Source organism: Molothrus ater, chromosome 1 (genome assembly GCF_012460135.2).
Source record: "Molothrus ater isolate BHLD 08-10-18 breed brown headed cowbird chromosome 1, BPBGC_Mater_1.1, whole genome shotgun sequence".
Taxonomy (NCBI): Eukaryota; Metazoa; Chordata; class Aves; order Passeriformes; family Icteridae; genus Molothrus; species Molothrus ater.
Genome location: NC_050478.2, coordinates 86734168 through 86745110, shown reverse-complemented (window position 1 = coordinate 86745110; position 10943 = coordinate 86734168). Strand labels below are relative to the sequence as shown.

At 42.7% G+C, this 10943-nt stretch overlaps 1 long non-coding RNA gene across 2 annotated transcripts in view; it reads right to left on the bottom strand.

The window, feature by feature from the left end:
* Positions 1-6055: 6055 nt before the first annotated feature.
* LOC118701751 (uncharacterized) overlaps positions 6056-10943 on the bottom strand; it is an 84855-nt gene continuing 79967 nt past the window's right edge. For both annotated transcript variants that reach the window (XR_004982579.1, XR_004982578.1), the window contains one exon: positions 6056-10257. This is a non-coding gene — a long non-coding RNA (uncharacterized LOC118701751). The remainder of the gene's footprint in view (positions 10258-10943) is intronic.

The window sequence follows — 10943 nt, the reverse complement described above, 5'->3', positions numbered from 1 at the left end:
GGCACCTAGGTAGGAGGAGCCATTTCTCAGAGCACAGGTCCTGTCGCTGACTTCACCTCTATGTTTTAAAGCCATGCCCTTTTCAAAGCCAGAATGCACACTGCTGCATTTGGCAACGTTTTGATTGCTGGTTATGACCATGACAGCAACAGAAGAAAAGAAAGACAAGGCTGATGTGATTTTCTCTGTGCTGCCTTTGTCTGGCTCACCTCTTTTCCACAGCCATCCGTGAAGTAAATGGAAAGGCCGTCACTAAACAGCCTGTCTCCTAATGAGTGGCCCCTTTGATATTGTCATCAGTACCTGCAGTCTGGAGAACACGTAGAAGAAACTGGCAGAAAGGAAACAGAGAAACAAAGGTCTTTTCCAACCTAAATGATTCTACAATTCTATGATTCTATGACGTGTAATGCACCAATTGACCTGAAGACGGATTTCTCTCAAAGCAACATGGAATATTTTTATCTGCCTGCATTTATAGAAATAAATTTTACAGCACTGCTTTTTGGGCAGACAAAAATTAGCAGGCTCTGAGGAGCATCCATATTTCAGTAATTTGTAAAAATTTAACAAGTCAGTGTATCAAAGACATGACTTAAGGGACAGCTGGAGGGATAAGAAGTGGAAACAGACCAGTGCTGAGAATGAAGTTAAGCATTGGCAAAAATTTCTACTGTTTTGCTAAATATGCTTTCAACATCATCAGCTTTCTGGGGAAAGCCAGAGTTTTCTATTGAAAAGCTATTGAACTAATGTTATGTTTGGAGCATTTTCTGGTACTCAGCTTTCTAGTCGGGTAATTAAAATTTCCCACAGAGGGAGAACATGCTCTGTTGTTGTTGCTGTTGTCAATTTTTAGTAAGAAATCTCTCCTCTACCTTCACTGGGGAATGAAAAGTTTGCACTTGATGCAGAGCTAGAGCAAAAGACAAACAAGGAGAATGACAAAATTAGACAAGTCAAAGCACCATGATTTTTTTATCTACTCTTCTGTACTTTTTCTTCTTAGCTTCTTCTCACATTTTTTCTACTTTTCAGGGCTCCTCTTTTAGACTATCAGCTTTTTGTACAGGGATTGCTATTGAGTTTTCACACAAGTTAGCATGTCGTGGTCTTGATTGGCAGAGGGTTCAGGGTTACAGCATATGCCAGTCACTGCAGAAAGACGGCTGGAAGGAAAGGTCATCTGGACAGCCCTTTGCTATAGTAAACACTAGAGGAACCCAAACAAGAAGATTGAAGTATTCCAGGCTCAGCAAAAAAAAAAAAAAAAAAAAAAAAAGCAAACAAAATTACTCAAAACTGAGTGATTAGAGTGTTTCTTCTGAAAGAGACTTAGGCCAACAACCAGCTGAAAACCGTCACAACCAGCACTCCTGCTGTTTGACCATTTGTCAGGCCCCGGAAAGTGTTGCTGAATGCTGGTAGTTTTGCTACGAGCTGTCTTTAGTTCCAGCTTAGTCTTACATGCCATCAGCCCCAAGGCAAGCCTACACATTTGCTGGCTGTACTTGAGCAGTGCTCCTTAGCTTGAGCTCAAGCACTTGCTTTATGACCTTGCTAGGTCTGGCTTGGCAAGGCCCTGGTGCTTGTTCACGTGTATTTGTAAGGTAGGCTTGATGCTCAGGTGGAAGTGGCATTGTTTCTAGAGAAAACAATAGGGACTAATTGGGTAAGGACAGATCAGGCATGACACTGTAAGCAAGAGACAGGAGCTGATACCACTAGGGTGGCATTTTAAATATACTCTTACATGGTTTATTTGCAAAGAATGAAGATAAAGCTCCAAGAAATGAAGAACTCCACCTGCTTTAGAAATGTAGCTATAGCAACCTCCACATGATTACATTGCTAATCTGCAGGTGTTGAAGAGGCATAGATAGATGCTGTTGAGTAATTCAGCTTCAAATAGATACTTTGATCTGCATAACAGCTTGCATTCATGTCCCAAATATGGATCATTTCCAGTTCTGCAATTCTTCCTTATAAAAGCAACATTTCTATCCTTTATTTTATAGGAGTCTTAAAACTTGCCACTGTAATCTAACAAGGTAATCATCTCCTTTACTCTTGGGTGAGGCAGGAGCAGGGAAAAGAAACCTTTTCACTGCCTAAAATGCCCAAATTGTTTATTGCATGTTTTGTCCAAGTGACTCCTCAATGGGAACAAAACCAAACAAGAGAAAACTTGTTCTACTTTCCTGTATGCATGATGTACTGATGAATCACTTGCATCTTCACATTAAAGACAGTCTATTCCACTGCAGACTCTGGCAGCAGTACCAGATCAGGTCATGCTTCATTAGCAGCCACAACACTGTTAAGAACATCAAGCCAAAGTCTGTCCTGCTTTACTCTCCACAAGATGCCATTGAACTTGGTGGGTTGCCTGGGATGGAAGTCAAGGTAGAATATGGCTCACCATCAAACAGCTCCAAAGGAACCTGGACCTTTGATAAGCAAAATCTGCAATTCACTGATTCAATAAAAGAAAGGAATTAAAGAGTTCCAAGAGAAAAATGACCCTTCATGTTATTCCCCTCCAATCTGCTGGAGCACTCCTGTGAAAGGGTAGTTCAGCCACACACTCATCATTTCATGAAAGATGGTTAAGAGCATTTGATGAGGCCTCTAAAGTCTATATGACATGCCCCTTTCCTGCTTTTCCTTTTTTCATTCTTTTGCCAACTGAACATCCCACAGCCCAGTTGCTCCCCTCACTCCCTGAAGCACCTACACTGCCTTGCTTCCTGCCCCCATTTAATTTTTGGCTTCGCAAGTTTCTGCACAACCACCTTATTTATTTACCTCAGTGACTATTCTGTGTTAAAGAAAAACAAATTAAAACAGAAAAGTCATTTGAGATTTGCTGCTTGTGGCATTCACATTCTCTGAAAAAAATCCCTTCACCTTCGTTTGCTTCTCCTGTGTTTTTGCACATGTGGAATGTGTTTGGAGGTTGTTTACCTACAGGTTATTGTTTAGTTGGATTCTGGTGTGACTTGTCTTGACTCATTGGCCAATCAGGGCCAAGCTGTGTCAAGACTCTGGAAAGAGTTGTGAGTTTTCATTATTAGCTTTTTAGCATCCTGTCTGTATCCTTTCTGTATTCTATAGTATAGTATAGTACAGTATTCTTTAATATCATATAGTAATATTGTAAAATAAAGTAATAAATTAGCCTTCTGAGAACATGGAGTCAGATTCATCATTCCTGCCTTTGTTGGGGAATAACCTGCAAATACAATAGCTGGTCAATGTTGAAAGCTTGCCTTTCTTATGAAGACCATGCATGTGACATGTGACAGTGAAGGCACAAGACCTGATGGTTCTGTCCACAGGAGCCTGTCTCATCTCTTGCCCAGGATACAGCTCTTTCAGAAAATGCTCTCTTGTTGACAAATTCAGACTTTCTTCATTCCTCCCCACAGCTCCCACTGCCTTTCTCCTGCCTTTACTCCTGCCTCAATGATCCCCTTTCCCTGTCTCAGTGTTCTGCATTTTGTTACAGCTCCAGCCCTCTTCCATCCACTGCCCTGGCTGTCTGGGCTCCCCCTGCCACCAGGAGCCACCAGGCTCCTCCACCTTCCCCTCTGGAAGTCATTTCAGACTCTGTCCCTGGCTTCTGTGGTTTTTCCTTAGTGCCATGTACCACTGTGTGACCCTGGCTGAGGGGGTTACTCAGCCTTTGCAGGGCTGGGAGCCAGCTGGAGAGGGGAATCACAAAATCTGTCTTGGATGAAGGGAAGCAACACGTTGGTTTTTTGTTGTGCTGGTCCTGGGTCTTCTGCATGCTGGAGCCTTTTGCACTGAACAGATTGGTTTTGCCTGGTCACCCTTTGGTAACCACACTTCCCACCTCAGGTGGTCAGGCTGAAACCACAAACTCCTTCTCAGTATGGCCGTGTTAATTATACGCCTCTCTTATCACTCCTTATTAATTAAATTTTCCATTAATACTCTGCCTGATATTGATATCAAGTAAACTGGACTATATTTACCTGCGTGTTTTCATTTATGTCTGAATTTTTGCACAGTATTGACACTGAACTATGAGAATGTCCCCATTATTCAAAATATTAATATTAATATTAAGAATTTACATACACAAGCTAAAAATATCCTGCATTGACTCATGTGAGCCATTTTTTGTGGACCTTACAATTTAAAAAATGGGTTAACCCTAGTAAAAATTGTTCAATATCTTTCCTAATTAGTAATGTGTCAGCAAATGCATTATTCGAAATAGAAAGCAGAAATAATTGTTGAACAGTTTCGGGGTTTTCTTCATTGTTATTAATGACTGGGCTGTCTTTAGCTAGTAATGAGTCTATGGCATTGATAGTTTTTCTGCTAATATTTATATGTTTTCAAGAAAATCCTTCTTCTAAAACAAAGTCTGACTAGCCATGAAGTTTTTTTCTGATGTCTTCAGTGTCCCTTATCAATTTTCTACACCTCATAAACTCTTATTTATATGAATTTTTATTACTTCCCCCTTTTTTCCATATGTTGCATATTGCTTTTTAATTCATTATTCCTGCCTTCACTCTTCCACTGAAAGAGAATGTACTTTTCACCAATATTATTCAGCTCCTTTACTGTGAAGTAATGGCTTTTTGGCCATTTAATATGTGCTTCTGCCTAACAATTTTTTACACTCAGTTTCACTTGCAACTTTTTTCCCAGTTTGGGAAAATAGTGTCTTTAACTATTGAGTGTATGTGGCACTTGGAGTTACATCACAGTTTGTCAGGGCAGTGATGGCAGCTATCCCTAGGCAGCCTGTTCTTCCTGTTTCAGCAGGAACTTTTCCTTGCTGAAGGAGGACACCAATCTGCACCAGGACTGTGGCTGCAAAGGGTCTCTTCTTCCTGAAGGACACAGTTTTGGTTTCATAGGTGGGTGCAGTTTATGAAGCATTCCCTGACACAGAGGCAGAGCAGCTTTGCTGTCCCTGATGTGCCATGTCTGCCATCCCCAAGGCAGCAATGGTGGGAATGTGTCACCTTCCCCCTCACAGCCTGTGCCTTGCCCAGGCAGGTTTTACCCAGCACTTTTAGCATCATACAGAGCCTCCCAGGTGTTCCAGCAGGCCACTTACATTGGATTTCTTCCCATCAGGGATTACTTTGATTTTGTCCTGCTTGTTTCCCAAATTCTTCTTAGCTGTCTATATATGCATGGAAAAGAAGGAGACGACACAGAGGATGGGAAGGGTCTCTTGTCAAATAGAAACCCCTGACCCATGGAGACTCATGGGAATGGGAAGCTTGGAGGAAGAAAGAGGCTGGCTCAGAGGTCAGGACAGGGTTGAACTGAACTCTCATTTTTAATCCTTCACCCTGACTGCAAGACTTATCCTTCCTCCAGAATTGCTTTTGAGCTGTATTGCTCCCAGATGTGCAGAAGTGTTTTTAGTGAGCCCAAATAGCCTCTCAGTTATCTAGCTGAGAGGGAAATGTCATATATTGCTGTAGGAAAATCTTAACTTTCTCTCTGTATGTGCATGCTAGTCCATAGCAGAAATAGTTCCATCTACAAAAACATTATTTTGGGAATCAAAATCAGCACTTTTTCTTGTTTGAATGTGCTATTTTTCACTTTGCTTGGCACTTCAAGTGCAAGGTCATGTGGCAAGTCATTACACAAGCAATGTTTATCTCTGTTTGAAGAAGTCTGTCAAGAATTGATTTGGAAATGTTTCGGTAGTGTCTTTTTTTTACTTGTCAACAGTTCCATTATTCAAAGGCTATTTATGCAAAATCATTTGTTCTACAGGTATTTTCATTTTAATTGTAGAAAGAAGCCTTGGGGCTGGGGGAAAAGAAAAATGAATATTTTTGAAGCAGGAATAGTAATTTTTAAAATTGTAATGCTAAATTGTGTCACATCCACGCCCATGGATTCTATTGGAAATTCAGGAAAATGTTGTTTAGGGATCCCCTGAGGATCACTTGGGCAATCCTTGGTGTTGAAGCTGGGACAGCATCAACCCAGGTCAGTCCAGTCTGGGCACTCACACACACCACAAATAAACACACACACCTCTGTCTCTGTGTGCATGCACATACACACCAAATGACAACTTTTATTGGCCTTCACTATTTTTAATAGTATTTAAAGCCTTACACAGGTTGCTGTATCTTAGAAATACAGCTTTTAACACCAGCTGGTTTGAGTCTGCTAAGTGTTTTATCCAGCAGATTAGATTACACACCCCAGGGAACAGAGTGACTTAACCACATTGTACAGCAGGTAAAGTGCTTTGGGGTCTGTGTTGTGTCATTAAGACCAATATGAGGAAGCAGCAAGACTTATCTTAATCTTGCTGATTGCCTCAATTAACACAGTCCCTATAGTGTCCTCCTTGATATCTAATCCCTGCAGTTTCTTGTTCTGTATTTTGCTCTGACAATGTTATCAGATCATTGCTAAGGGTATAAAAGTACATATGAAGTAAGTGAGGATGTGGTAGTTATTTAGAGAAGCCACACGCTTAATTAGTATGGAAATCAAGCAATGGACTATTAAGACTTTCGTGCAAGGCAAGAAATGTACTAGATACTGGGCCTAAAAATAAAAATTTAAAAAATAAATAAAAGGAAGGAAAAAATGTACAGGAAAGAAGGGTAATTATAAGCAGAATTCAAAAGCTATGTCATTCACAACAACCTGTCTACTCCTGGCAAACACTTTCATCATTTGGAAATAACTCACACAGCAACATAAGCAAGCAGCAAAAAAAGGGGGGTTGTCCTCCCACATCTCACACATCCAAGATGTAGTGAAATTATCTCTTACACTCATGGGACTTTGCCTTATTCCTGGGGCAGCCTCTACTCCCAGAGCAGCCCTGAGTGCATTCCTCAGTCATGCAAAGACAAATAAACATGAAGATTCAGATCTAGGGAACTTGATGGAATGATAATCTATATCTTTCCAGCCAATTCTGCAAGTGATGCCTAGCATAAAGATTGCTATGTTAAGGGAAAAAAAAACAACAACCACCCTAGCTGAGAATAAAAGTCAGTTTAGGAGGCTGACAACCTTGAACTGGCACTGAGTGCTGCTACCAGAAGCAATCCCGTGGCTGAAATTGCTTTCTGCTCTCTGATGTGCCATCTGATGCTCTGGATGGCTTTCAAGCAGTATCCCAGGGCCAGGATGCTGCAGTGAGTGAGCACAACCATCACAGCAAGAGCACCTGCAGGCCCTTCCCTGGAGCAGCAGGGGAGGCAGGCAGACTCCCTCTCCCTGCAGGTACCCTGCATTGAAACCTCATCTTGAGGATTATGTCCCCATCAACACAAACTCTTTTCGCTCTGAAGGCTCAAAATGAGAGCATCCAGTTAAGAGATTTTCCTTATTTTTCCTTTTGTCCCCATGCCGTCTTACCCACAGTGTGCAATATGGGATCATGGTTTGGGGAAGAATGGTGGAGAGTGAAATGTTAATTTCAAACCCTGCATATTTAATCATGTCAATACCTAAATATTTTATCTGGATCAATCTTTAAATCAGTTCATCACTCACTGGCTCGCTGGGCAACTGCCATGAAAGAGCACAGCAGAGGCTCTGATGGTGAACAACTGCTGCGAAGACTTTTTCCTCCCTTCTTTCCTCTGCCAAAATTTTAAGCAATGTTCACCTGTTTCTGAGCCAGGAAACCCACTCTGTCTTTTGTATTGCTTTTCCTAACCAAATACCTGACTGTATGTTGCAGTGAGATGCCAGGGCAGCAACAAAAAGAAATATTTCTGGAAGAGCAACAGATTTCTACTAGTGTAAAAATATCCCATCCTTGCAGCTCACAATGCAAACAACACCTCATTTGCATGTCTGTAGTTTAAATGTAAATGGTCTAAGATAAGTCATTGTCAGACCCCTGTAAATATTTATGACTGCTCCAGGACCTGGTTTGTAACCATTTCTTTCTCTTCTGTCACAATCTGAGGGTGACATATTAGCAGAGATGTGGATGGAGCTTCTGGGAGGGAAAAGAATAGCTTTGCTTAGTGGGTGACAGCAAAAGAAAAGAAGGAAGTTAGGGAGGAAAATTTCCAGATGAATAATGAATTGAGCCAGGTTGGAGACTGGTGAATCTTAATTAGAAATCTGACACATCATCGGCCTCCTGCCTTTGTGCTCGCTGCACTCAAAGGGATGCTCAGAACCAGTTGCATGTCCCTGTGTTCCCCACCTCTTGCTGAGTGCAGTGCCACTGAGGGAGCCTCTTGTGAGACCAGGTGAGATGCAGCCACCCAGGCTGGGGACAACACTACTGCTTCTCTCAGACAGATGAAGGGACAGAGAATGTGCCAGCAAAAACGATGGGAAAAGGGGACTCAGTGGCCATCCCACCTCCCTCCTGAGATTATCAGCAGGTCTGGTGACTTGTATTCAGCTTGTCTATTGTGAATAGATCCTGACACTTCTTTCTGCTTTTATTTTTTTTTCCTAATGACAGTTTCAATACTCCTATCTGAGATGTCTTGGTGAAGTGCCTGAAGTTACAAAGGAGGGAGAAAGAACATCAATCTGCATCTGCTCTCTCCTGCAGAGTTGTCATCAGTCATCTTGTCTGGACTAGCAGGTGAGGGACAGTATGACCCAAAGAGCAGCCCCAGAACAAGGAGACAGGTGAGGTCCTCCCAGACTGTGTTGTGAGAAGGTCACGTCCTTGGGCCTCAGTTTCTCCAACTCTAAAATGAGAAAAACACTTATTGATCCAATTTATTTCATGTCTTAGAGGAAAAGTACTCACTAAGTGCTACGGTTTATTATTCTAATGTGACTGTAAAATCATGATGTCTTTATTGCAAAATGATCCTTAAAACATGAAGCATTAGGATGGTGACTGAAATCATTACTATCAAATTGTTCTGCTTTTGCCCTGTCACATTGATACTTCAAAGTAAAATTGTCCTGTGGGCGTTTGTAAGATTTTATGAGGACAACTTGTCTTTTCAAACCTTATTCAGGAGGGCAAAAAAGCCTCCGGAGGTTTTCTTAATGAAAAAGGGCTAAGGTTTCTGCCTGCCTAATTCTGAAGCTGCCCTTTAATATTTAAATTCCCATTCCCACTAATAATCAGTGTGATGAACAATGAACAAAATGAGTCTCTAATTGTTCAGAAGAGGTTCAGGCAGATGTCCCCCCACCTTGGTCCCACCCAAGGCTGCTGCTCTCACTGAGACATTGAAGGGGGAATGCCGTGGTGTCCCATCCCTCCCTCTGCCTGCAGGAAGGGAGTGAAGGTGTCTTTGCTCTCTGGTGTGTCTGCTGGCAGGGGCCACGTTTCTCTGCTGCTTTGGGGTGCCTGACACCTAGCACAGGGAAGCCACACTCATGCCACAGCTCTCTTGGGTACCACCACAGCAGAAATACAGTACAAACAAGATGGCATCATGCAATGTGCAGCTGCTGGGCTTGTAGAGTGTCTGGTTCTCCAGAACTGCCCTATCTTCTCTGTCCCACAGGCTGTATTATTACCAGGTTAACAAGGGTCCTGTCCCTCCATCCTCTTTCAGACTGGGCTGCATTACAAAATCATGTTTCCTCTTCTGACAAAAAGTCCAAAGGTGTTTCAGTGGTCTCGGTGAGTGCACTCTTTTTTGTGGGGACACACAAGGAGCAGTCTCTTCCTCCATCAACAGCTCCACTGCAACAACTTTCTCACTCTCCTTCAACTTATCACTCCCAGATCTTTCATTTCCTTGCATACACATTTTGTGGATCATGAACATGTTTGTGGATATCTATGGTTGCCCTGTTTTGACCCAATCCACAAGTACCAGGAGGGAAGCTTTCTTCACCTTTTTTTTTTCCCCAGCCTAGCTCTTTAGCAAAAACTGCTACTGGCAAATGTGCTTATTTGCTTTTTCACTCTCTCTTTTTTTCCCTGCCAGTTCTCCCAAATGACCTTGGGATTTGCTAGGCAGTTTCCAAACAATTTTGATCAAATGAAAGTGGCTTCAAATGCTACAAATACGACAATGAATTAAATATGTCTGGAGTTATTTCACTGGCACAGAACAGTTCTTTCTTGCCCATGTGATTCAACAACTTTTTCCCAACACTGTGTATTTGGAATGGTCCTGAGCTTGACTCTTCTATCATGTCCAGGAATTGCTGGATGAGTGCTGGTCAGCACAGGCCAAAAGGGGCCACCACCATCTTGTTCTTGTCTATACATGACAGGTGTGTCCATAGCCACATCATGTTTTCTCAGATGGACATATCCAATGGGTATGCCTGAAAATTGAACAGAGATGAAAGCTAGACAGCAGAGAGCCAGGAACCTACAGCAAGTAATCTCTTGACATTGGAGAGCCTGAACACAGGAGACAGCCTCACAACAAACTTGGTTTCATCAGTTCAGGAATGAGTTGATGGTGATTGTGAATGGGGATGCTCCAGGTCTGTGTGGCTGGCCTGACCCAGGGCCATTTGCTTGTACAGCCCTGCCCATGACTGCTTCAGAAAATGTGTGGGAATGTGCTGCTCCCAGGCCCTCACATCAGAAGTTTAACAAGGTCACTGGTTGTGTCCTGGGCAAAGGAGCCACCTCACCATCCTCTCTGTCACACGGTCTGGGACCCAGCCCTAGATGGTGCGATAGAGGTCACAGAACGTGCTGTTCAGAAGCAGTGATGTAGCTGGTCCTGATTTGAATGGAAAGAGCCTCTAGTGGGCTGTTACCCCACCACCACCCAGAGTGGGAAGTGCCTGTGGTCCCCAAAAAGTGCAGCCCAAAGGAACTGCACAAACTGGCAGAGGGATCCAGTTTTGAAGTGTCTGAACTATAGAGGACATCCCACATGCCAAGGCTGGTGACCACAGCAAGCCACCAGGTACAGGGCAGGAAGAGACAAGTACTTCTGCCATTAACTCTTCCTCAGGATTCCACAAGTTCATGTCTGGCTCTACAATCAGATTTT